At 39.3% G+C, this 23,919-nt stretch overlaps 1 pseudogene; it reads left to right on the top strand.

Annotated features, from left to right (window-relative positions):
* The window catches only part of LOC108707499, a 40,191-nt pseudogene extending 17,054 nt beyond the window's left edge, over positions 1-23,137 (top strand).
* Positions 23,138-23,919: the final 782 nt, after the last annotated feature.

The following is a 23,919-nucleotide window of genomic DNA, read 5'->3' as shown; positions in this document are numbered from 1 at the left end:
AATTAGCTTTGTAATGATGTCCCCATGGGCACATTGGTCAATTGCAGAAAGTTTGCACAACCTAGAATCTTTAAGATTTATGTCCTCCAAAGCCAAAATATGGTCATTGTCTCTCCTTACTTTTTGTATGTTTAGGGGATTAATGGTAGTTATAACTTTTTCTTTCTCAGTTTTAGCTGATGTTTTTAATTTGTTAAAAACCTTTTAAATGTATTTTTATTTAAATAAGGTATTTTTGGAACCAGAAGATAACATCAGTCTGAAGATTGTGGAAACAGATTCTGACAGTGGTCAAGGCAGCTGTGAAATGGCTGATGATCAAAACAAAATATCGGATTGTCTGGAGGATCGAGGTCTGTTGAAATAAACAGTTATGTCGATGTTGTGGGGGGTTTTTTGTGTTAGGGTAGGGACACACTGGACGATTTGTCGCCAACGTTTTTAAAAAGCAAATCGCGGCGACATATCGCTCGTTTTGTCTCTGAACAAAAACAAATGAAAGACGCCAGCTCCTGTGCCCACAGCGCGTTTGTGAATCGCCTGTAGCTCCAAAACGCACTGAGACCCTTTTCCGAGCGATTTATCAGAAATAGCATGTACTTAGAAAAGCACTGAAATCTCCTAGACACGCACACACATACAGATAAGTAGCAGCAATTGTATTCAAATTACAATGCGAACGCAATGACGCAAGAACGCAAGCACGTAAAGACGCCAGGTTACAGCGGGAAGCACAAACCGTTTCCGGTTTGGGTGGAGCACGTACCGCACAGAGTAATGGGATACAAATCGCTCTGTGCCAATAGTCGCTGTGAATCGTCTGTTCAAAAAAGACGATCGTCTTGTCGCCGCGATTTACTTTTTTAAAACGTTGGCGACAAATCGCCCAGTGTGTCCTTACCCTTAAGTGATAGAAAAATCTTCTTAAGACACAAGTGCCCCATAGATTGATGCAGATAACGCAGATCAATGAGGCCTAGCTTTTATACAATGATTAACACTTAAAAAACATTACATGCTGTTATACAGAGCTTTTGAATCATAAGCTGCAAGTGTGTATCACTGTAGTGTGTATCACTAGCCTTTGACAGGTTTGGAAAGTATGGTGACTCAGATTATCATCTCTCAAATAATCCTTGTAACATTTGGGAGGTAGGTGTTTCAGATCTATTTCTCAGCCTTGCAGAATGTAGCAACTCCTGCTTTTACGTACGTTGCTCTACTGGCCTTGTCCATATGTACTGTATAACTTGATTTTTGAAGGAATGCTTCATTCAGTAATATGCTGTTTTCAATCTGTATTTGAACAGATACAGATGACAAAATTTTTGTTCGTAAAAAATCTAAAAACAGGAAAATATTGGTGGAAAGTGACAGTGATGAAGAAATGGAAATGCATAATTTTGCAGATAATGCAAAGGTGAACTTTGTAAATGAAGAGAATAAGGAGAATATTTCTGCTCATAGAGAAAAACCAAGAAGAATCCGGTCAGCTGTATTGGACAGTGACAATAATGACAATAGCGATAATGAGGTTGATGTTCATATGAGTACAAGTCAAAATACAGTTGAGAGACCAGAGTCAGAACATGGTAACTTGGAGAAGGAAACCCCAGCTGTGAAGCACAAAACAAGCAAGTCCTTGAAAAAACAAACTGACACTAATAAAGAGGAAAAAGTGAAGAATAAATCAAAGCACAAAGTGCATAAAGAGAAGATTAAAAGGAGGACAAAACAGAAGTCAAAAGTATTACTTTTTAAATATTCTACTAACCCTTCTTTGTTTTATGTGTTTGTGGATTTTTATATGATGGAGTTTGTTAGTCTAGTGAGAGTGAGGAGATGAAGAGCGCCAATGATGTAGAATAGTTTTCCTAGTTGCTGCTGTTAATCTTTCTGCTAAGTACCTTTCTGAGCGTGTGAGTTTTAATTGTGGGGGAGGTATTCCCAAAATAGCCCATGTTAACGTGAAAGAGCCCGTCGGTTGTGTTAGAGATTTCCAATATGCCTGAACTTCTCCCCATAGTTGTGGGATACTAGGACAGAGCCAAAGACCATGCACGAGGTCAGCCCTGGGCTGTTGGTATCTCAGACACTTGTCCGAGTTTTAGGTATCCATATGGTGTCTCCGAAGTGGTGTAAGATAAGAGTGATGTAATATCTGTAGAGACATTTCTTGGTATTTGCTGGCAGATAATGTCTGCATAGCTTTACAATGGTATTGAAGTATGTTGATGGCATCTGCCTGCGGGATTACGGAGGTCCATTTACTTAGAAAATTATCTGACGTCTCAATTGACGATGTGGTCCTAATTGTACGGGAAATTTGGGATGTGGTCTTGTCCGAGGTACCTCTGTGTTTATCGGATTGTTTTTGTCAGCTTGAGAAAGGTGTTGTAAGACTTTTGTGGCATGAATGAATGAATGATTTGGATAGAGAGTAAGTGATCCTACAAATGGGAATTTCTGAATTAGATTTTCTTTAGTTAAAATGGTGAAATTATCAGTAACAACGCCTCAGATCTTTTTTATGCCAGTTCAATAGTGTTTTGCTATTTTTCCGTGTTTGAAACATTGGGTTACCTAGCCATGTGAGATAAATAAAATAACCTGTAAGTAAGTTTAAACCTGTGCCTTACCGAGTTCCAAGTTTTGTAAGTGTCTATGAATAAGGGATGTTCATGCATATCTTGGGGGATTTAGTCGAGAATGGAGAAGAAAATTGAGAGAAACTTCCTGTCAGTAGTTGGTCTAATTCTGTTGAGGTATTGATATTCCTGTTATATATCCAGTCACCTGCAAAGTGTAATAATGATGCATCATTGTATTCTCGTATATTTGGGAAGTTAACCCCACCCTGCTCTTTAGTTTGTTTTAACTTAAACAGACTTATCCTAGGTCGTTTTTGTTTCCATATAAAGGTACGTAACATAAATGTGCCATATATTATTTCTTACTGCATTGTTTAAATGGCTTTTAGAAGACTTAAGGTATGGAGATCCAAATTACAGAAACATGCCTTATCCTGAAAACCCCAGGTCCCAAGCATTCTGGATAACGGGTCCCATAAGCATTCTGGATAACAGGTCCCATACCTGTAAACTAACATTCTTGACAATTCTGTGCTTCCTACCTCATACATAAGTTTGAGGAAGGTGTGTTCCTGTTTTCAGCATAGTAATGCCTCCTTGCACAAAGAAAGGTTCATAAACAAAGGGGCAATTGTCGAGGGTGTAAAAACATGGCTTGCCTGAACAGAGCCCTTTCCTCATGCCACATTACCTTCTATGACGAACTGGAACACAAATGCAAGCCACCAACAATATTCCAAAATCGAGTGTAAAACCTTCTCCTAACATCTGTTATCGAAGCAAAGGGCTTCAACTTCATATTAATACCCTTGGTGTTGGCCTGGCAACCAATAATTAGGCATATATTTCATATGAGTACTGCATTCCTTTTAGTTCTTTTATTCCGCATGCATTTCTGGCCATAACACTTCAGATGGGATGTTTTCAATTCTTGACCTTCTATATATTATTGAGTTAATAAAAGAAGAGTCATTAAGGGAACTGTTCTAAACAGACTTTTGACCATCTTTGGATTTTCTAGGCAGTGACTGAAGATAGGCCAAATTTAAATGACAGTGTCTGCCTACTCACAGATGGAGATCTTTTAGAAAATGAGGTGGGGAATGACATAGATTCTAACGAAGAAGAGGACTCTCTTGAAGCTATCCGGGCAAAAATGAAATGCAAACTGAATAGTCATTCTGTAAGTATCATTGTGATTCTAATTATAAAATGCATTTGTGATGTATTTATGATGTTCCCCTCAATTACAAAAGTCAAGATGTTAAATTTTAACCTTTTGATGTCAACTATGAAATTCCAGCACCCTATGTTTCAACAGTTTAATAACCATAAAGTAACCATGGGGAAAAAAATAAAGGGTATAATAGAACATTTAACAAAGCTTTTGGTTCACTTTTGTCCATTTTGCTATTTAACATACTTCTTTGAACCAAGTTCCTATCAGTGTTGAATAGGGAGACATTATGCATCTGACAAAAATAAAGTTTTACTGACATCAACAAACATAAGACATCAATCCAATCTCGAACCAAATAATGGATTTGGTGCATCTCTACAAAATATACATTTTGTTGTTGTTAGGCTGAAGATTATGATGGCTTTGAACTTGAGACTGAAGGAAACAAAGAAGCTCCAGAAAAAAGAAAGGTAATTTTAACACCAACTATTATTCACATTGGTACCAGGTGATTGGGTACACTTTAGTGGGAGGAGCAAATGTATCTTAGTTTTGTTAATCTAAAACAACCAAATACATTTCTTTTAAAAAGTTTCTATACTGAAATGGACACAAACTGCAAAGTGGTACAGCCTGTTTTCCCAGACATGGCAACTTGGAAGTTACAGGACAAGGAAAGTTAAAATCAATTTTTTCTATTTTCCATGTGCACCTTCTACCAGCAATTGACACTTGCTAGCTTTGAACCTCAGACGGGTGCTCTCTTTACTGAAAAATACATCAGATTGGGGTATATTTCTATAAGTGATGCATTGGCATTTACAGCCACTTCCCATGGTCTCTGATGCATTATGGGACAGTGCATATACTTTTCCTTTTTATACTGCTCATCATACAGTCCCAGACAGTTCAGTGGCTGCACACAGCCCCAAACAGCAGAAAGGGACTGCTGAAAATGACTGTTTTGCTCATGTCATTATACTCTGGACTAGGTTTAGTGAAGAGCATCAGTCTAGGGTCTACGGTTTGCAATCCTAATCACTGGGAGTAATCAGACTGAGTACAGTTAAAATGGCAAACAGCAGTTTAAACAGACATATTAAAGAGCGATACTTACAATGACAAACCACAAGTGAAAGGATAAGGCTACATGCACCAATTTACTGTCAAACTTGTCATTCACAATATTGTAGCATTAATGATCTGAATTAGCTGGTCCATTCTGTTATCACTCTGATACAGATCAGTCACCTCCAAGAAAGTTCTATGCGCCACTGTCAGACCAAAGTTGCATAGGAAATATTAAGGAGAAGTAGGTGGTAGTAGTAATGTTTTTACGCAATCCATATCTATGTGCATTCATATTGTATAAGAACGAAAAGCTGCACGACTTGGTAAAGAAGCCATGAAACAAATACACAGTGAGACCCAAAGACTAATACAAGGTAGGAAAACATTGCAAATACTGCTGTTAAACAGGCCTTTGTCTGCATGTGAATTATTAAAATTCCACACTGTTTATTTTATTTTTAGAGTCTTCAGTATCTTTACCATATCATCAACCTGAACCGAAAACAATCCATGATTTTTTCAAAAGGTGTCCAAGGCATCTTTGTCAGGGAAATGCAATGCAGCTTATAAAGTAAGTCAAAGTTCCTCACGATTCTTCGTAATGTATTTGTGTACCTTGAAAGTTACATTTATTCTTTTCAGCTGCTACGCTTTATTATAATACATTTTTTTTAGAAAAATGTCTTAAAATTCACTCTGCATAGGTAATCCTAATTCCATAAAAGATATAGCCTGGCTACATTAATCACTGCAATACAGCTTTTTATAAGATCAGTTTCTGAAGCTGTCCTTTCCACATGTGAACACATAGTTACATAGTTAAATTGGGTCGAAAAATGACAAAGTCCATCAAGTTCAACCCCTCCAAACGAAAACCCAGCATCCATACACACACCCCTCTCTACTTTTAATTAAATTCTATATACCCATATCTATACTAACTATAGAGCTTAGTATCACAATAGCCTTTGATATTATGTCTGTCCAAAAAACCATCCAAGCCATTCTTAAAGGCATTAACTGAATCAGCCATCACAACATCACCCGCCAGTGCATTCCACAACCTCACTGTCCTAACTGTGAAGAACCCCCTACGTTGCTTCAAATGAAAGTTCTTTTTTTCTAGTCTAAAAGGGTGGCCTCTGGTACGGTGATCCACTTTATGGGTAAAAAGGTCCCCTGCTATTTGTCTATAATGTCCTCTAATGTACTTGTAAAGTGTAATCATGTCCCCTCGCAAGCGCCTTTTTTCCAGAGAAAACAACCCCAACCTTGACAGTCTACCCTCATAATTTAAGTCTTCCATCCCTCTAACCAATTTAGTTGCACGTCTCTGCACTCTCTCCAGCTCATTTATATCCCTCTTAAGGACTGGAGTCCAAAACTGCACTGCATACTCCAGATGAGGCCTTACCAGGGACCTATAAAGAGGCATAATTATGTTTTCATCCCTTGAGTTAATGCCCTTTTTTATGCAAGACAGAACTTTATTTGCTTTAGTAACCACAGAATGACGCTGCCCAGAATTAGACAACTTGTTATCTACAAAGACCTCTAGATCCTTTTCATTTAAGGAAACTCCCAACACACTGCCATTTAGTGTATAACTTGCATTTATATTATTTTTGCCAAAGTGCATAACCTTGCATTTATCAACATTGAACCTCATTTTCCAGTTTGCTGCCCAGTTTTCCAATTTAGACAAATCACTCTGCAAAGTGGCAGCATCCTGCATGGAACCTATAGTTCTGCACAATTTAGTATAATCTGCAAAAATAGAAACAGTACTTTCAATGTCCACCTCCAGGTCATTAATAAACAAGTTGAAAAGCAAGGGACCTAGTACAGAGCCCTGCGGTACTCCACTAACAACACTGGTCCAGCTCTTGGAGTGGACTTGTCTATAAAACCTCGTCTTTGCCCTAATGATGGTTCTTTTATCAATTTAAATGTACCAAGGCTGAATAAAGGTATGGCTATGAATTCTTAGGGCCACATTTACTAAGGGTTGAATTTCAAAGTGGTAAAACTTTGGAATTCGACCATTGAACTCAAATAAACTCACAACTTGAATGTTTGCTTATTTATGAAAAAAACAATATAAAAAACTTGATTGAATGCAGTTTGGGGGAAAACTCGAATACCTCGAATTTATCAAGTTTATTACGTTTATCAAGGCTAAAAACATCTTCAAATGGTTAAATGGACCTCTGCCATTGACTTCTACATGACTGTGACAGGTTTTAACTGGAGTATTTTCCAATTCAGGCATTCTACAGCTTCGAAGCATAATAAATTTTGAAATTAAAGTTTGGTTTTTTTTTAAACCCAAAATATTCGTTTTTTTTTTACTGAAACTACCCTAGAAAAACAAATTTTTTGAGATAACAGAACATGACCTTTAATTAGTCACCCCCTAAATGTTCTGTAAAAACGCACAACTCCTTTACAAGGCATTTTAATTTGTAGAACCTGTTGGTTATGCTGTGGGTTTTTGACCTTTTGTGTTGGTGACCATGTTATATCTAGCATTTAATCAGAGACACGGGGAGGCACGTTTATCAAAGGTCAAAGTCATGTGAGTTTTTTTTTTTAACTCTAAAATTCCAATATACTCAAAATTCGATTGGGGGTTTATTTAATAAAAAATCGAATATCTAAAACTCGAATCGAATTACACTAAACTCTAATTGGGGTTTTTCTCCGAAAAAACTTGAATGTCAGGAAGGCTAGGAACAGCTTCAAAATGGTCACTGGACCTCTCCCATTGACTTATACATGAACTCAGCAGGTTTTAGATGGTGAATAGTCTCACTTGAATTTTTAAAGGGCCATGGTTTGATAAATCTCGAAATTAAAATTCGAATAGAATTTGGATTATTCACAATTTGAATTTGAGAGTTTTGACCATAAAAGAAAAAATCTAAAATTTGATTTTCAATTCGACCCTTACTTAATAAATATGCCCCCTATAGATTCTTCTAAGGCTAGTTTTATAAAAAAAAAAAAAAATCAGCCATCTATTCCGAGAACACTGCATCACCCTAATTTTTTATTCAAACACTCTGTAAGACCATCTTGAAAAGTTAAACATTCTCCCCAAATCTACTTCTATTTGGCCTGGAAGCCAATACACAGTCACTGCTTAGGGGAAATTATGCTGACACATTTCCTGTAAAAAGCAAAACCTAAAATAAGAAAATAATAGAAGAAAAGCACTTGGCAGCACCAAGGGCATAACTCCACTACTTATCCTAGCACAAGCTTTCTTGAATACAACAATGAATGTTCATGTGTCAGATTGGGCTTGGCTGTGCAAAGATCTGATAGATTTGGAGGACTGTGTGTACAAAATCTTCAGCCTGAAGGATTTTTAAAATGGAGATTTTTGCATTTTGGTGTAAAGTAAAGCAGATGCACCAATTAAGACTGAGGCAAGCAGGAAAATAACTGTGCTTTTTCTTTTATTATTTTTTATTAGCTGACAGGGCTGCACATACCTTTTTTATTTACTCCAGCTTTAGATGCTGTATATTTTTGACAATTATTCTCTGACAAATGCCCTCCTACAGTGTCCATTGCGTTTACTATATGTTAACATTTTGTATAAATTGGGGTTTTGTAAACTTGGTTTCTGTTCCAGGCGGCTGAATGACTTCATGGAAGATGAAGCAAAATTGTCTGGAAGTGATGTAGGGAGTGGAGGCGAGTATGAAGGAGAAGATGATGAGTATGAGGAAGAAGCCATGGATGAAGATCTCCCATCTGATGAGGAACTGCAGGATCAAGTCAATAAAATTCATATGTAAGTCCATAAATATTTTTATAAACAAAGTGGTCCAAACAATGTTATAGTTAGTGTAAATTAGTGTTTCCCAGCTCTAAAATATATACAGACTAAGCTTTTGTAAGAATGGTACATAAACACTATCTGAATTCCACATATTGAATGAAAACCATGATACCCGTACAATCAGTTTCCAAACATACCTTGTGTAGTGTCATGCAAGTCACATTCTTCTTCCTGGTTTGAACAGCACAAATCTTTTGTTTGCTCAGAAGCCCATTTTTTTGTAAAGAAACCCCAGTCCTCGAGGTAAAGTATTTATTTAGGCTTTGAAATAAGGAACATATCATTAGGCAGAGACTGAGTGTGCTTGTACAAACCAGCATGTGAAATGTAATTTATTTTAAAGTTCAGATTTTTCCCTTTTTAGTGAAAGAATTGGCTAAAATTATACATATTTCTCTTTGCCTGTTTTAATTATGTTTAGCACAAGACCTATACCTTACTAAATTTGTGAATTTAGGAAAGTTACCATGGATGAAGACCAGAGACAGCTTCGCCTTTATCAGGAGCGATACCTGGCTGATGGAGATCTCCATAGCAATGGACCAGGGAGAACAAAAAAGTTCAAATGGAAACACCTTGGTACTTGTCAAACTTGCACTGAGGCAGCTATAGAATTAAACTAGCAAGCATTATCTCAAAAGGGGCGAAATCCATTAACTCATTATTCTTAAAAAGCTGCACTTTTGCTCACCAGTGGTGCACTGGGGTTAATATAAAACCATTTATATTTGTGTATGAAAACATTGTGTAAGCAGTTTAAACAACAATGTTCCTTACAATTTGGAAAAGTTTATCACCATTTAGGAAGGAACTCAACGATGCATTTGGTGCCAACACGTCGCCATGAGACGAAACGCATGCGACGTGTCGGATGTTGTGAAGAAACAGGAAGTGAAGGAGCATCGCATGTAAGAACTATGTTTATAGTAGTTCTTACATGCGATGCTCCTTCACTTCCTGTTTCTTCACAACATCCGACACGTCGCATGCGTTTCGTCTCATGGATACATGTCTGCACCAAACGCATTGTGGAGTTCCTCCCTAATAAAACTTCTTCCTTACAGCAGTTCTGTAATGATATATGGCTCAGATTTTACCTTTCATTACAAAAACATTCATAGGATCTTATCTGAAATGCACTGCTTTACTTCACTGTGGATTTAAGATGTTATGCTTGTATGGCACACACAAAGTTTTAATTCATTGTTAGAGCCATTCTCCTTATAGTTTTCCATTTAATCTAAATTTGAATTGCTGGTACATTATGTGCTAGTTTAAAGTGTATTAAGATTCTAGAGGCATTTACATTCCTTAAACCTTTTTTTAATACCCTTTATATGGAATAACCACCTCCCCTAGAGTGGCTTGGACTAAATTGTGTGCCTTCCTCACATCCTACGTGTGTACCATACCTACTTACTATCTAGCCTCACAGATTACATTACTTACTTATATACACTCAATTCCAAGCGACATTTGCCTCCTTTGAAGGATTACAAAACTTCTCATACTGGCACCCCAGAGAAACGGCACTGCTCCCAACAACTCTCTCCACCCTACTCTAAGCTTGGACCATAGTGCTCACCTCCGCTGCCTCGGCTCATGACCCAATGTCCTGGTACGATATGGAGCTTCTTTGCGCTAACTCATACAGACCTTAATACTCTTTCAGATAGTTTTTTTTAGTAACTTGTCAGAAGAAATTCAGATATAGTTGGTGAACGTGCAGAATGTGCATTTGCACAAACTCAGCTGATGCTCACATGCTTCTTGCAGAACATGCCTCACAGCTGGACATGTTCCGCAGAGACTCTGAAGTGTAAGAGGTGGATGGAGAAAATGAGGAAACTGAGGAAGCTGAACTGAAATGGAGGAAAGAGCGATTTGAGAGAGAACATTGGCTGCGAGAACACGCCAGTAACTGATGTAAAATATTTATGGAAACTTGAAAAAAAAAATCACTTAATGTTAATTTTCCCCACCCTTTCATCTGATGAATACTTTAGGGCAAAGATGCTATGATTAGAGATAAATGAGTTAGGGACCACCATGTGGGGTTTTACCTTGACGTGGTATGGTGGCTTATCAATAGTATGATCATATTTTTGTAACAAAAAAGCCCTGTTTCAAAATTACATGCACTGGCTTTAAACTTTGAAATTGGCCTCAGGTGTGCATCCACAACCCCCCTAAAGATGCTTTGATTGTCTTAAAGGGGTGGTTCAAGTAAACTTTAAGTAAACTTTTACTATGTAATAGAATGGCCAATTCTAAACAACTTTTACATTGGTTTTTATTATTATTTTTTTTATATAGTTTTATAATTATTTGCCTTTTTCTGCTGACGCTTTCCAGCTTTCAGATGGGCGTCTCTGACCCCATCTATAAAGCAAATGCTCTTTAAGGCTACACACTTATTATTACTGCTACTTTTTATTAGTCATCTTTCTAGTAAGGTCCTCTTAAGGTCCCCATAGACGCAACGATTCTTCTTTGATGAATGACCGATTTCAGCGCAGACCAAACAATCCATCAAATTATCGTGCAGTTAGTGGGATTCGAACGATCGTATATCTTACGATTTTTCGGCCAACATCTGTCAGAAAATTGTTCGGCCAGGTTAAAAAATCTTTATCGGCCCCAGTGCAATCTATCTGTTTGCAGGGCCAAGCAAGCAGCTACTCTTCAGTTTTGCTGGCAATATCGCCTGAAATGGTCTTTTTAGTTGATGGACACATCGTACATTTAAATGATCATTTCGAGATAATCGTGGTCTCCAGATAACGATTGGATCTTTTAAAAATCTTTACATCTATGGCCAGCTTTATTCATATTCCAGTCTCTTATTCAATTTAATGCATGGTTGCTAGGGTAATTTGGACCTTAGCTACCAGATTGTTTATAATGCAAATTGAAGAGCTGCTGAATACAAAGCTAAATAACTCAAAAACCTTAAATAATAAAAAATTATTGACCAATTGCAAATTGTCTCAGAATATCACTCTCTACATCATACTAAAAGTTAACTCAAAGGTGAACAACCCCTTTAAGTTGTTTGAACCTCAGAAAAGTATCTGCCTATATTTGTTTGGATATATTTTATGTGCATTCTAAAGAAAACCTTGTTTTCTGTGCTCTAGCTCTGTTTTAAAAATTAGACCCCCCAAAATGTAAATTTAATGTTTTTGCTAGGCATGTGTAATCGTGCATTTTGGTGTTCTTTATATTTTTATCTAGACATGAGTTGGTAGAGAAAACAATGAGGAGGAGGATATTGGCGAAGACAGCCAGTTTATGAAATTGGCTAAAAAGGTCACTGCAAAAGCCCTACAGAAAAAAAGGTATTGTTTATAATATTAAAACCCATTTTCTGTCTGGTATGAAGATTTGATTAGTTTGCCTCTTGTAAGAAGAATTGTCATTTGCATGTTTAACTTAATTATTGACCAATTGCAAATTGTCTCAGAATATCACTCTCTACATCATACTAAAAGTTAACTCAAAGGTGAACAACCCCTTTAAGTTGTTTGAACCTCAGAAAAGTATCTGCCTATATTTGTTTGGATATATTTTATGTGCATTCTAAAGAAAACCTTGTTTTCTGTGCTCTAGCTCTGTTTTAAAAATTAGACCCCCCAAAATGTAAATTTAATGTTTTTGCTAGGCATGGGTAATCGTGCATTTTGGTGTTCTTTATATTTTTATCTAGACATGAGTTGGTAGAGAAAACAATGAGGAGGAGGATATTGGCGAAGACAGCCAGTTTATGAAATTGGCTAAAAAGGTCACTGCAAAAGCCCTACAGAAAAAAAGGTATTGTTTATAATATTAAAACCCATTTTCTGTCTGGTATGAAGATTTGATTAGTTTGCCTCTTGTAAGAAGAATTGTCATTTGCATGTTTAACTTAATTATTGACCAATTGCAAATTGTCTCAGAATATCACTCTCTACATCATACTAAAAGTTAACTCAAAGGTGAACAACCCCTTTAAGTTGTTTGAACCTCAGAAAAGTATCTGCCTATATTTGTTTGGATATATTTTATGTGCATTCTAAAGAAAACCTTGTTTTCTGTGCTCTAGCTCTGTTTTAAAAATTAGACCCCCCAAAATGTAAATTTAATGTTTTTGCTAGGCATGGGTAATCGTGCATTTTGGTGTTCTTTATATTTTTATCTAGACATGAGTTGGTAGAGAAAACAATGAGGAGGAGGATATTGGCGAAGACAGCCAGTTTATGAAATTGGCTAAAAAGGTCACTGCAAAAGCCCTACAGAAAAAAAGGTATTGTTTATAATATTAAAACCCATTTTCTGTCTGGTATGAAGATTTGATTAGTTTGCCTCTTGTAAGAAGAATTGTCATTTGCATGTTTAACTTATTTTTTGCGAGCTGTTAACTGAGTCCTCTTCCATCTCAAAATTAAGCTAAATAATATCCACTGTCTCAGAGCCTAATGCAACTGCTGCTTGATTTACTTTGATGTGCCACTTGGCTGATACTTATTACAAGTTCATTTATTATGCCTGCCTCTTTTATCCTTCAAATGGAGCCTGCAATTAAGGATCCTATTAATTTCACAATTTAAAGCTGTCCCTCTTGGTGACTAAAAATAGCTTTTCATACCCCAGTAATACCTGATGACATATAAATCCAGTATAACACGGGTATTGAATGATTATTACTAATCCAGATGATCAACATACAAAGTATATAATACAAAAACATGTAAATTAACATTTAAATAATCTTACAAGCACAAGTTTTTTTTATTAATATTCATAATATGACTATGATTGTGTTTACATTTTAATATAAAAAATTTTACACACACTTTGTATAATGGTCTTCCATATTAGTAAATTTTGCCTCCTTTTTTGTTGTCTTTAACAAACATAACAACATAACTCCACAGGCTGACGGCACTTCTGGATATGTTTATTGGAAACAACTGCTGTAAACTGCCTAACACGTTTTGGGATTGTATCCCTTAATCATAGGCCATGAGGGGGGGGACCCCCAGGCTTCCCAGGAAATTTTTGATGCAATTTCTTCCTGAGTTGATCAGCTTTGATATCATCGACTGAGACCCAGGAGTTCTCCTCAGAGCCATAGCCCTTCCACTTAATAAGGTACTGAAGCTTACCCCGTACCAGATGAGAATCGAGGAACTCCTGGATCTCAAATTCAGGCTGACCTTCGACTAACACTGGGGGAGGAACATGACGGACTTGAGTGGCTGGTTTTAGAAGAGAAACAGGAAAAGAATTAGATATTTTAAACTCTGCAGGTAATTGGAGACGAACAGAAGAGGAATTGATTATTTCAGTTATTGGGTATGGACCAATAAACCTGGGCCCCAGTTTGAGAGAGGGGACCTTCAACTTAATATTTTTGGTAGATAGCCAAACAGAATCTCCCACTTTGTATTGAGGAGCCACTCTACGAGATCTATCTGGGTGGAAGGGGAACAAAATGTCTCATTTTACTAAACCTATCCACCACCACCCAAATTACAGTTTTACCCTGGGAAGGAGGCAGATCTACAATGAAATCCATCGAAAGATGGGACCATGGCTTCTCAGGGATTGGTAACGGATTCAACAGACCTTGTGACAATTGACGAGAGGATTTAGACCTTTGACAAATTGGACAAGAATTTACAAAAACCTTAGCATCCTGTTTAAAAGAAGGCCACCACACATGACGGGCTAACAAAGAAATAGTTTTGGAAATGCCAGGATGCCCAGCCATTTTGGAGTTATGAACCTCTTCGAGAACTTGTTCCCTCAACTCCTCAGTTTAGCACCTTCAAGTAGATGCCGCCATTCCTCAAAGGCCCACTTGATAGCCAACAATTCCCTGTTCCCAATATCATAGTTTGCCTCTGCAGGCGAAAACTTCCTAGAGAAAAAGGCGCAGGGATGTAACTTGTTGGTAATCAGGTGCCTTTGGGAAAGGACTGCCCCAGCACCCACTTCAGAGGCATCTACCTCCACAATGAATGGTAAAGCAGTATCAGGATGCTGCAAAATAGGGGCAGAACTGAAATCTTTTTTTTGAGGCGTTCGAAAGCTTGAACTGCCTCTGGGGGCCAAATACTAGGGTCAGCACCCTTTTTGGTCAAGTTGGTGATTGGGGCAACTACCAGGGAAAATTTTTTGATGAATTGGCGGTAATAATTTGCAAAACCAAGGAATCTTTGGGTTGCTCGTAAAGAAAGGGGTTGGGTCCACTCCAGGACTGCTCTCACCTTCCCTGGATCCATCTCAAGACCCCTGTTAGAAATGTTAAAACCCAAAAATTTTTGCATACAGATTATTTTCTCTTAGTCTACGTAAGACCTCACAAACATGATTCCTGTGTTCAACCAGATTAGAAGAGAAAATAAGAATGTCATCAAGATAGACCACTACGAATATCCCCAGCAGGTCCCGAAAGATGTCATTGACAAATTCCTGGAACACTGCAGGGGCGTTACAAAGACCGAATGGCATTACCAAATACTCGTAGTGGCCATCCCTGGTGTTGAACGCTGTTTTCCACTCATCCCCCTCCCTGATTCGAATCAAGTTATAAGCCCCCCTAAGATCAAGCTTGGTAAAGACTTTTGCATTTTTAACTTGATCGAAAAGTTCAGAGATTAGAGGGAGAGGATAGCTATTTTTTATGGTAATCTTATTGAGCCCCCTATAATCAATACAGGGGCGAAGACCACCATCTTTTTTCCCAACGAAAAAGAAGCCCGCCCCCGCAGGGGAACTAGAAGGTCTGATGAAACCTCTTTCTAGGTTCTCTTTTATATACTCTTTCATTGCCTGGGCTTCGGGCAATGAAAGAGGATAGGTTCTACCACGAGGAAGAGTTGACCCTGGGACAAGATCTATAGGGCAGTCATACTGCCGGTGTGGGGGTAAAGTTTCTGCTGCCTTTTTAGAGAAGACGTCAGCAAATTTTGCATATGCAGCAGGTAACCCCTCAAGAGATGTAGTTGCTACTACAGAGGGAAAGCATACCCCACCACACATAGTGCCCCTGAGTCCAAAAATGCGGACACCTTGACAGAGCCCATAGGCCAGGTTAGTTTAACTGGTAATAAAACCTTAGAGGAAGATTGGGGAGAGGAAACTCCTGCGCCCAAATGGAGCTCCCCTTCTCCATTTAGGTTAGGGAGCCTCCCTTTCCTCCTAGGACATAGTTTCAAGAAATGACCCTTCTCCCCACACTAAATACATAAACCTTGGGAGTGCCTGCTTGCCTTTTCCTCAGGAGTTAGATGAAAAATGCCTAACTGCATAGGTTCCTCCTGAGGTAGAGGCACAGAGAGGTCTGAAAACTTAACATTGGTCACCATATTAGACTTAACATTAGTAACCCCAGAATAAGTAGAAACACCCCTCTCACCCCTTCTCTCCCTTTGTCTCCTATCTAACTGGATGGCCAGAGACATAAGATCGTCCAGGTTGGAAGATAGGGGGTAATTTACAAGACTATCCTTTACTGAGTCAGATAACCCCAAACGAAACTGACTCCATAGAACCAAATCATTCCACCCCGTTTCCACTGCCCACCGGCGGAACTCGGTGCAATACACCTCCGCATCCCTTTTTCCCTGGCGCAACTTACGAATCGTGGAATCGGCTGAAGATGCACGATCCGGATCATTGTAAAGAATTGCCATACTGTCAAAAAATGTGTCTAGGGAATAACGAGCAGGGTCGGAAGAAGGCAGCCTGAGGGCCCAAATTTGGGGGTCACCCAATAACAGGGTCATTACAAACCTTACTTCCTCCTCACCAGATGAGAATGAGTGAGGATGGAAACTAAGGTACAATTTACATGCCTCTTTAAAGACAAAGAATTTAGTTCTGTCCCCGCTAAATTTCTCGGGGAATACGATTTTGGGTTCATGGGGCCTAGTAGTGTTGCCCCACATGGCAGAAGAACCCACAGGAGGAGCAGGATCAAGGACTGGCAGCTGCTGCGGAGTTTGCGGAGTCTCCAGCTGATGGGTTAGATCATGATAACCCTGCAGAAGGAAGTTCTGCTTCTGCTCGTGGTCCTCCAAGCGCTGTAACAAGGTGGAAAGAAGCGCTTCGTGGAAGTTGGGGAAACTGAAGCGGTAGGAGAAGCAGCAGCAACATCGTCATGACTTTCGACCTCCATGGCCCGTGATAATGTCACGGCCGGCACCCAATACCAGAACAGGTGCCAAGTACCCTGGTCTCGGCTCGGCTTCACCAGTAGTGTGACCACCGTTGGGCTTCGGGAGGAGCCCTCAGCTTACTTGGGTGCCAGCTGGACTTAACGAGGGGTACAAGGCGAGATGTTCTGGCTAGCAGAGGGGCACAGCAGGTAGATAGTCTTTTAGGCCGAAGGTCACGGTACAAATGGAGCAGGCAAGAGAATCGTCAGACAGGCAGGGTCGAGGCAGGCAGATATCAAGAATCGTCAGGCAGGCAAGGGTCAAACCGGGTAATCAAACAGATGGGGTCAGGCAGAAAGAGTAGTCGAGATGCAGGCAAAGGTCAGGATTCGGATATCAGAATAGTCAGGAACAGGCAGGGATCAAAACCGGAATAGCAGATACAAAATACACAGGAACAGACAGCACAAGGCTTCAGGAACCACCAGAATCAAGATTCTATCACGGGCACTGGCTGGGGGTCAGAATGGGCTTTATATACATTCGAAATTGGCGCCAAAACGAGCGTCAATATGCGCTGGCGCAATCACGCCAGTACCTTTAAGAGGCGCGCCGCGCGCGCCCTAGAAGAATCAAGATGGCGCCGTCCACGCCGCCGCACACCAGGTAATTTTATTACAGATTCCTGTGGTACTTATTTACTACTTTTCACTTACAAAACTAAATGGATTCTGTCATGATTTTTATAGTAGTTTTTATTTCTAAATTACACTGTTTACACTGCAATTAATTCACCATATAAAGTTTCATTCCTGCACCAATAAGTGTGTTTTTTTTTTTTTTGTAATATTAGTGTGTAGGCAGCCATCTCATGTCATTTTGCCTGATCCTGTGCTTTCAGAGAAAGCCAGTGCTGCACTATGGAACTGCTTTCTAGCAGGCTGTTGTTTCTTCTACTCAATTTAACTGAATGTCGCAGTGGGACCTGGATTTTTACTATTGAGTGGTGTTCTTTATATCTACCAGAAAGCTGTTATCTTATGTTAGGGAGCTGCTATCTGGTTACCTTCTATTATTCTGTTGTTAGACTGCAGGGCACAATGGGGGGGGGAGGAGGTGATATCACTCAAATTTGCAGTAAAGAGAGACTGAAGTTTATCAGAGCACCAGAAACATGACTGGGGGGTCCAGAGAAACTGACAATATGTCTAGCCCCATGTCAGATTTCAAAATTAAATATAAAAAAAAATCAGTTTGTTCGTTTATAAAATGGACTTCAATGCAGAAGTCTGCTGGAGCAGCACTATTAACTGAAAAAAAGCACGTTTTCTCCATGACCGTAAATATGTAATTTGGCACTGGCTGCCCAATCTTTTGCTTTCAACTGTACTGTATATATTTTATTTACACATATAAACTGGGCAATTTAAGGTAAATACATTTAGTTTTAAACTGATTTGCATTCCTCTAAAATAACACGCTTTTGAGTTACATAAGGGCACTTCTGTGATATAAGAAGGAAGATATTTTAGACCAGATTATACAGTATATGGGGCTGACTTTCAGAGAAGGCAAACAAGTGCAGATTTAGGAATTTTGCCTGCACAAATGTGAAATTGCTCTCCCACTCCAAGGCCTTAAAGAGCACCTATCACAGCGAAAATCACACACATATTCACAATCTGACCAGTACAACCTAAACATGTTTAATCAAATTACATATATAGTTTTTTGAAAAAAACTGCAGGTTTTAAAAAAAATCCCTTACTTTGTCAAATGAGTTCTTTTACTGAGGGAGGCCATACAGTAACTATAACATGCAAAGTTCAGGAGCATGCTTAGATTGTAGCACTGGCCTGAGTATTCTACCCAGAATGCCTAGTTTTAGTAAACTCCTCCACTAGAAGTATCACAACATTTCCCTTTCTTGTCCCCTGCTGGTTCATAATGCAAATGAAGGGCAAACACTAACCAACCAAGGAATTTCAACTGAGCATGTGCCAGATTTCAGAGCTGTGAAGATATAGGTAGGAGAAGACAGTGAAATCCAAGATGCCTGCAGTGGAGATAGGGGAGACTTTGCAGAAGGTATAGGGGCAAATTCACTAAGAATCGAAGTTGCGCCATGCGCAACTTCGCGGCACTTCGCCAGGCGAATTTTCGCCAGCGCTCCGCAAATTCACTAAAATGCGAAGTTGCGCACAGGGGTAGCGTAAGTTTGCGAAGTTGCGCTAGCGTTGTTTCGCTATATAAAGCGAAGTTGCGCTAGCGAAGGCTAATTTGCATACGGCACGAAATTCAAATTTCAATGGAGGAACACGTATCTGCACTACAAATGCCTAGAAAACCTTCAAATCAGCCAATAAAAATTTTATTTTGCCCTACACATGTGCCCACTGTCTAGGTAAGTTGCCATGAGTCAGGAAATGTAGGGGGGAGGAAGGGGAGCCCCAAAAATTTTTCGATCTTTTCCAGCCTATCACCCGTCATGTAGAAAACACGCCAGCGTTTTTTGGGACTTAGAAAAATTTTTGACTTTTTTTGAAACAATCCCTATCTACTCTATTGCGCTTCGCCAGGTCTGAGGTGGCGAAGGAAGTCTAGCGTAAAAGGTAGCGTTCGCTCCCCTGCGCAAGTTAGTGAATTTGCGTAGTTTCGTCGCTAGCGAAAATTCGCCTGGCGTAAGGTTGCGAAGTAACACTAGCGAAACTACGCCAGCGTTCGTTAGTGAATTTGCGCAGTAGCGAAAATGCCGAACGCTAGCGAAAAAATGAGCTGATCATTTACATTATACAAACAATTCTAACTGTTTGAAAAATCGGATTTCTTGAACTTTCACATAGTGTCTTTACTTAGAAAATGATTTTAGTTATGATTGGTGCCCTTTAAGGCAGGGGTTTTCATGCTTTTAGTTGAAGCCTATCTTTGAGGTCTAACATTTGGTCAGCAGGCCTTATTTACTTCATCATATGATCATCAAACTTAATTTTCAAGACTGCTAACTAGCAGTTTCTTGAATTGCAAATAGGCATTCACAGATAATTTCATTCACTGGACTTAAAGGGGAACTATTGTGAAAATGATAATTTAATATAAGCTTCAGCATACTGAAATAAGAAACTTTTTAAATAAAATCCATTAAATATTCTGCATCATTTCTAAAATAATCAAGTTTATGTTTACTATCCCTCTCTCAGCATCTGTTTCTCTTCATTCTCTCTTCATGCAGCAGTTGGCTGTTAGATATTCATTGACAGTTAGATCCAATATATCTTATAGGGTGGAAAAGATGAGAGAGAGTGATAGTGAAGATTAACTTTATAGTACAGCATAACATAAGAAAAACATATAGTACAGCATAACATAAGAAAAACAAACTTACATTGCAATAGGGAAAACTCTACTAAGCAAATTCTTCTGCAACCTCTTATGTGCCACATGTGAAATCATTTTACTGCCACATCAAGTTTTATTGCTTGAAGGGAATAATATCTTAATCCCATTTGTGGACAAATAAATGCAGAGATTTATGAGTAAGCTTTTTTTATTTATTCTGATTTTCAGTTGCGTACTGGTTCACTGTTAAAAAGGGATCCTGTCATTGGAAAACATGTTTTTTTTCAAAACACATCAGTTAATAGTGCTACTCCAGCAGAATTCTGCACTGAAATCCATTTCTCAAAAGAGCAAACAGATTTTTTTATATTCAATTTTGAAATCTGACATGGGGCTAGACATTTTGTCAGTTTCCCAGCTGCCCCTGATCATGTGACTTGTGCCTGCACTTTAAGAGAGAAATTCTTTCTGGCAGGCTGCTGTTTTTCCTTCTCAATGTAACTGAATGTGTCTCAGTGGGACATGGGTTTTTACTATTGAGTGTTGTTCTTAGATCTACCAGGCAGCTGTTATCTTGTGTTAGGAAGCTGTTATCTGGTTACCTTCCCATTGTTCTTTTGTTTGGCTGCTGGGGGGGGGGGGGGAGGGAGGGGAGTGATATCACTCCAACTTGCAGTACAGCAGTAAAGAGTGATTGAAGTTTATTAGAGCACAAGTCACATGACCAGGGACATTGACAAAATGTCTAGCCCCGTGTCAGATTTCAAAATTCAATATAAAAAAATCTGTTTGCTCTTTTGAGAAATGAATTTTAGTGCAGAATTCTGCTGGAGCAACACTAATAACTGATTCATTTTGAAAAACTTTTTTTCCCCATGACAGTATACCAAAAAGAAGTCTTACAGAAAATGGCAGCTGTGTCAGACCTGAATCCTAATGCACCCCCAAACTCAAGAAACTTTATCTTCCAAACCGTCTCATCTGGAAAGAGTGAAGAAACTTCAGACAAACCAAGATTAAAGGTAAGTTTAAATGTAGAAGCAGGCATTTTCTATTCTGTTCAAAGTGCTAAGTAATTGGTTTCACCTGCAAAGTGGAGCAGAAATGTTTTCTGAACTGTGGGATTCGATAAACCTTTTAGCAAACTTTGGTGATCTAAATTATGGAGAGAGCCCAATCCCAACCAGATAATAAATCCTATAACTGTATTGTATTTTAAAAGTGTTCTACTAAGATCACATATGCATGATGTTGTAATGACTTTAAGGGTAGGGACACACTGGGCGATTTGGGGAGATTTAGTCGCCTGGCGACTAATCGCAGCGACTTTTCTCCCCGAATGCCTCCCCTCACTCTGCGCCTGGATAAAATGAAAAGTCGCCGGCGCTAATCACACACGGCGATTCGTTTTCCGAAATCGCCCGAAGTTGCCTCACGAGGAAACTTCGGGCGACTTCGGAAAACGAATCGCCGCGTGTGATTAGCGCAGTCGATTTTTCATTTTAGCCAGGCGCAGAGCGAGGGGAGGCATTCGGGGAAGATTGGTCGTGGAAAGTCGCGGCGATTAGTCGCCAGACGACTAAATCTCCCCAAATCGCCCAGTGTGTCCCTACCCTAAGGATTATTTTTTGGACAAGTATGATATCAAACGCTATTGTCTTATTAGGATCTACAGATTGTTATTGTAGCTGTATATAGTTATATATACACAATTGTATAGATAGGTTGTTTGGAGGGTTTGCACTTAATTCATTTGAGTTGAAAACATATCTCCCTTACTGAAGTACAAAGCATACAAATGCATTATGCAAAAAAAAAATATATATATATATCAATTTGCAGTATGTTATTGTTTGGTAACCCCAACAATGTTTTTATACGGACCGTTGCAGTTCCAAAATCCACAGCAAAGGATATTGTTCTCACCAGTTATGTAAATTTGATAAAAATGTAAAACTCCAATATTGTGCATTTCTATTGGTTTACTTCTCTCCTCTTTCTTCTTGCAGGTACGAAAGAATATATCTGTTGCCATGCCTTCCCCTAAACGTTTTAAAAGGAACAGCACTCCTGCTGTTAAAAGCCGCAGTATATTTCAGTTGTTGGAGAAGGTTTCTGCAAATATTCCACTACATCAATCGTTTGGTTTTATGTCTTGGTTACAGCAACTTCTATAAATATTTTGATGCAGTTGTGCTTACATGCTGCAATTCTCTGTACTGAAATATTAGAGATACTTGATCAAGCAAAAATACCATTAGTTCAAGTAAATAGTAATGTGCTGCATTTCATTCATACAGAGGCATATGGAAAATACTATGTATTGCTATTGCCTTGTGTCAAATGTTCTACAGAAATAACGAGGTGTTTTCTGTGTTGTTTTGCTAAAAAAAAAGAGGTATCCTAAAATTTAAATCTACCTCATACAGGTACACTCGCCCTCCTTCAAAAATACAGGAATCTTGTTTACAACCATCCATATATTACAACATCCATATATTGACTGTGCATTCTTACTGTTTTCCTCACAATATTGACTACTAATTCTAATGAATCTTCATTTTCTGGGGATGTGGATATATTCTGTGTTAATCCGAATGTACTCCATTCACCCAAAGGGCTGATTTATAAACGGGAAGTATACCACCATGTTCAACATGAGTTTAGCGAGGTCTTGTTCTGAACATGCTTCCCAACCCCCTTAATCTTAATAAAGTGTTATATTTTTCTTATGTGTTGCACTAAACAGGGCAAACACTGAATCTGGAAGTTTAATTTTTCAACTTCCTAGTTTCTTGGGCCAAGGGCACGCCGATCGATGACTCTGCTGCTCTCAGCTTTCAAATCCGTTTCCTTCCGCATCTCCATGTACCTGCACAGAAAAGTACAGCTTCCACCCGAGGGCAGGTACACTCTGTGTCAAGGCTGGGCCAAGGTATTTTGGCACCCTAGGCAAGGGCATCAGTCATTCTGGCCGCAGGTGGTTTATAAAATTGAAAAACTATAAAAGGCCAAGCAAACCAGGGTTTAAAAAAAAAACCTAAAAAATTAATTCCATTAAAAGTGCCCATGATTGCACCCTAGGCGGGTGCATACTCTGCCTACCCTATTTCTGACCCTGCTCTGCACCTGCAGTCAGGTGGCAGCTGTACTTTTCAGTGCAGATACAGAGATATGGAAGGGAGCAGATCCACTTCTCTCTGCCTGCAAAAAAAAGCAGGCTGAGGACAAAGCCAGCACTCCATGTGCCCTAAGCTTTAAAGGAGAAGGAAACCCCCTGGGCGCAAAACCCCTCCACCCCTCCCCTGTGTTGCCCAACCTCCCTCCTCCCCCTGGCCTACCTGTCCCCCTGGGCAAATGCCCCTAACTTGTTACTCACCCCTCTGCGCAGGTCCTGTCCACGGAGTTCACAGTCGCCATCTTCTCCCACGCGCGTCTTCTTCCTGCTTTGACCGGCGTCTTCTGGCGCATGCGCAGTAGGAACAGTTACCGGTATGGATCTACTGCGCATGCGCCGAATGTCACGAAGTGAAATCGGAAAACTTTGTGACATTCGGCACATGCGCAGTAGATCCGTACCGGTAACTGTTCCTACTGCGCATGCGCCAGAAAACGCCGGTCAAAGCAGGAAGAAGACGCGCGTGGGAGAAGATGGCGACTGTGAACTCCGTGGACAGGACCTGCGCAGAGGGGTGAGTAACAAGTTAGGGGCATTTGCCCAGGGGGACAGGTAGGCCAGGG

This window comes from Xenopus laevis, chromosome 2L, assembly GCF_017654675.1.
Source record: "Xenopus laevis strain J_2021 chromosome 2L, Xenopus_laevis_v10.1, whole genome shotgun sequence".
Taxonomy (NCBI): domain Eukaryota; kingdom Metazoa; phylum Chordata; class Amphibia; order Anura; family Pipidae; genus Xenopus; species Xenopus laevis.
The sequence above is the reverse complement of the archived record's forward strand: the minus strand, read 5'-3'. Positions and strand labels throughout refer to the sequence as shown.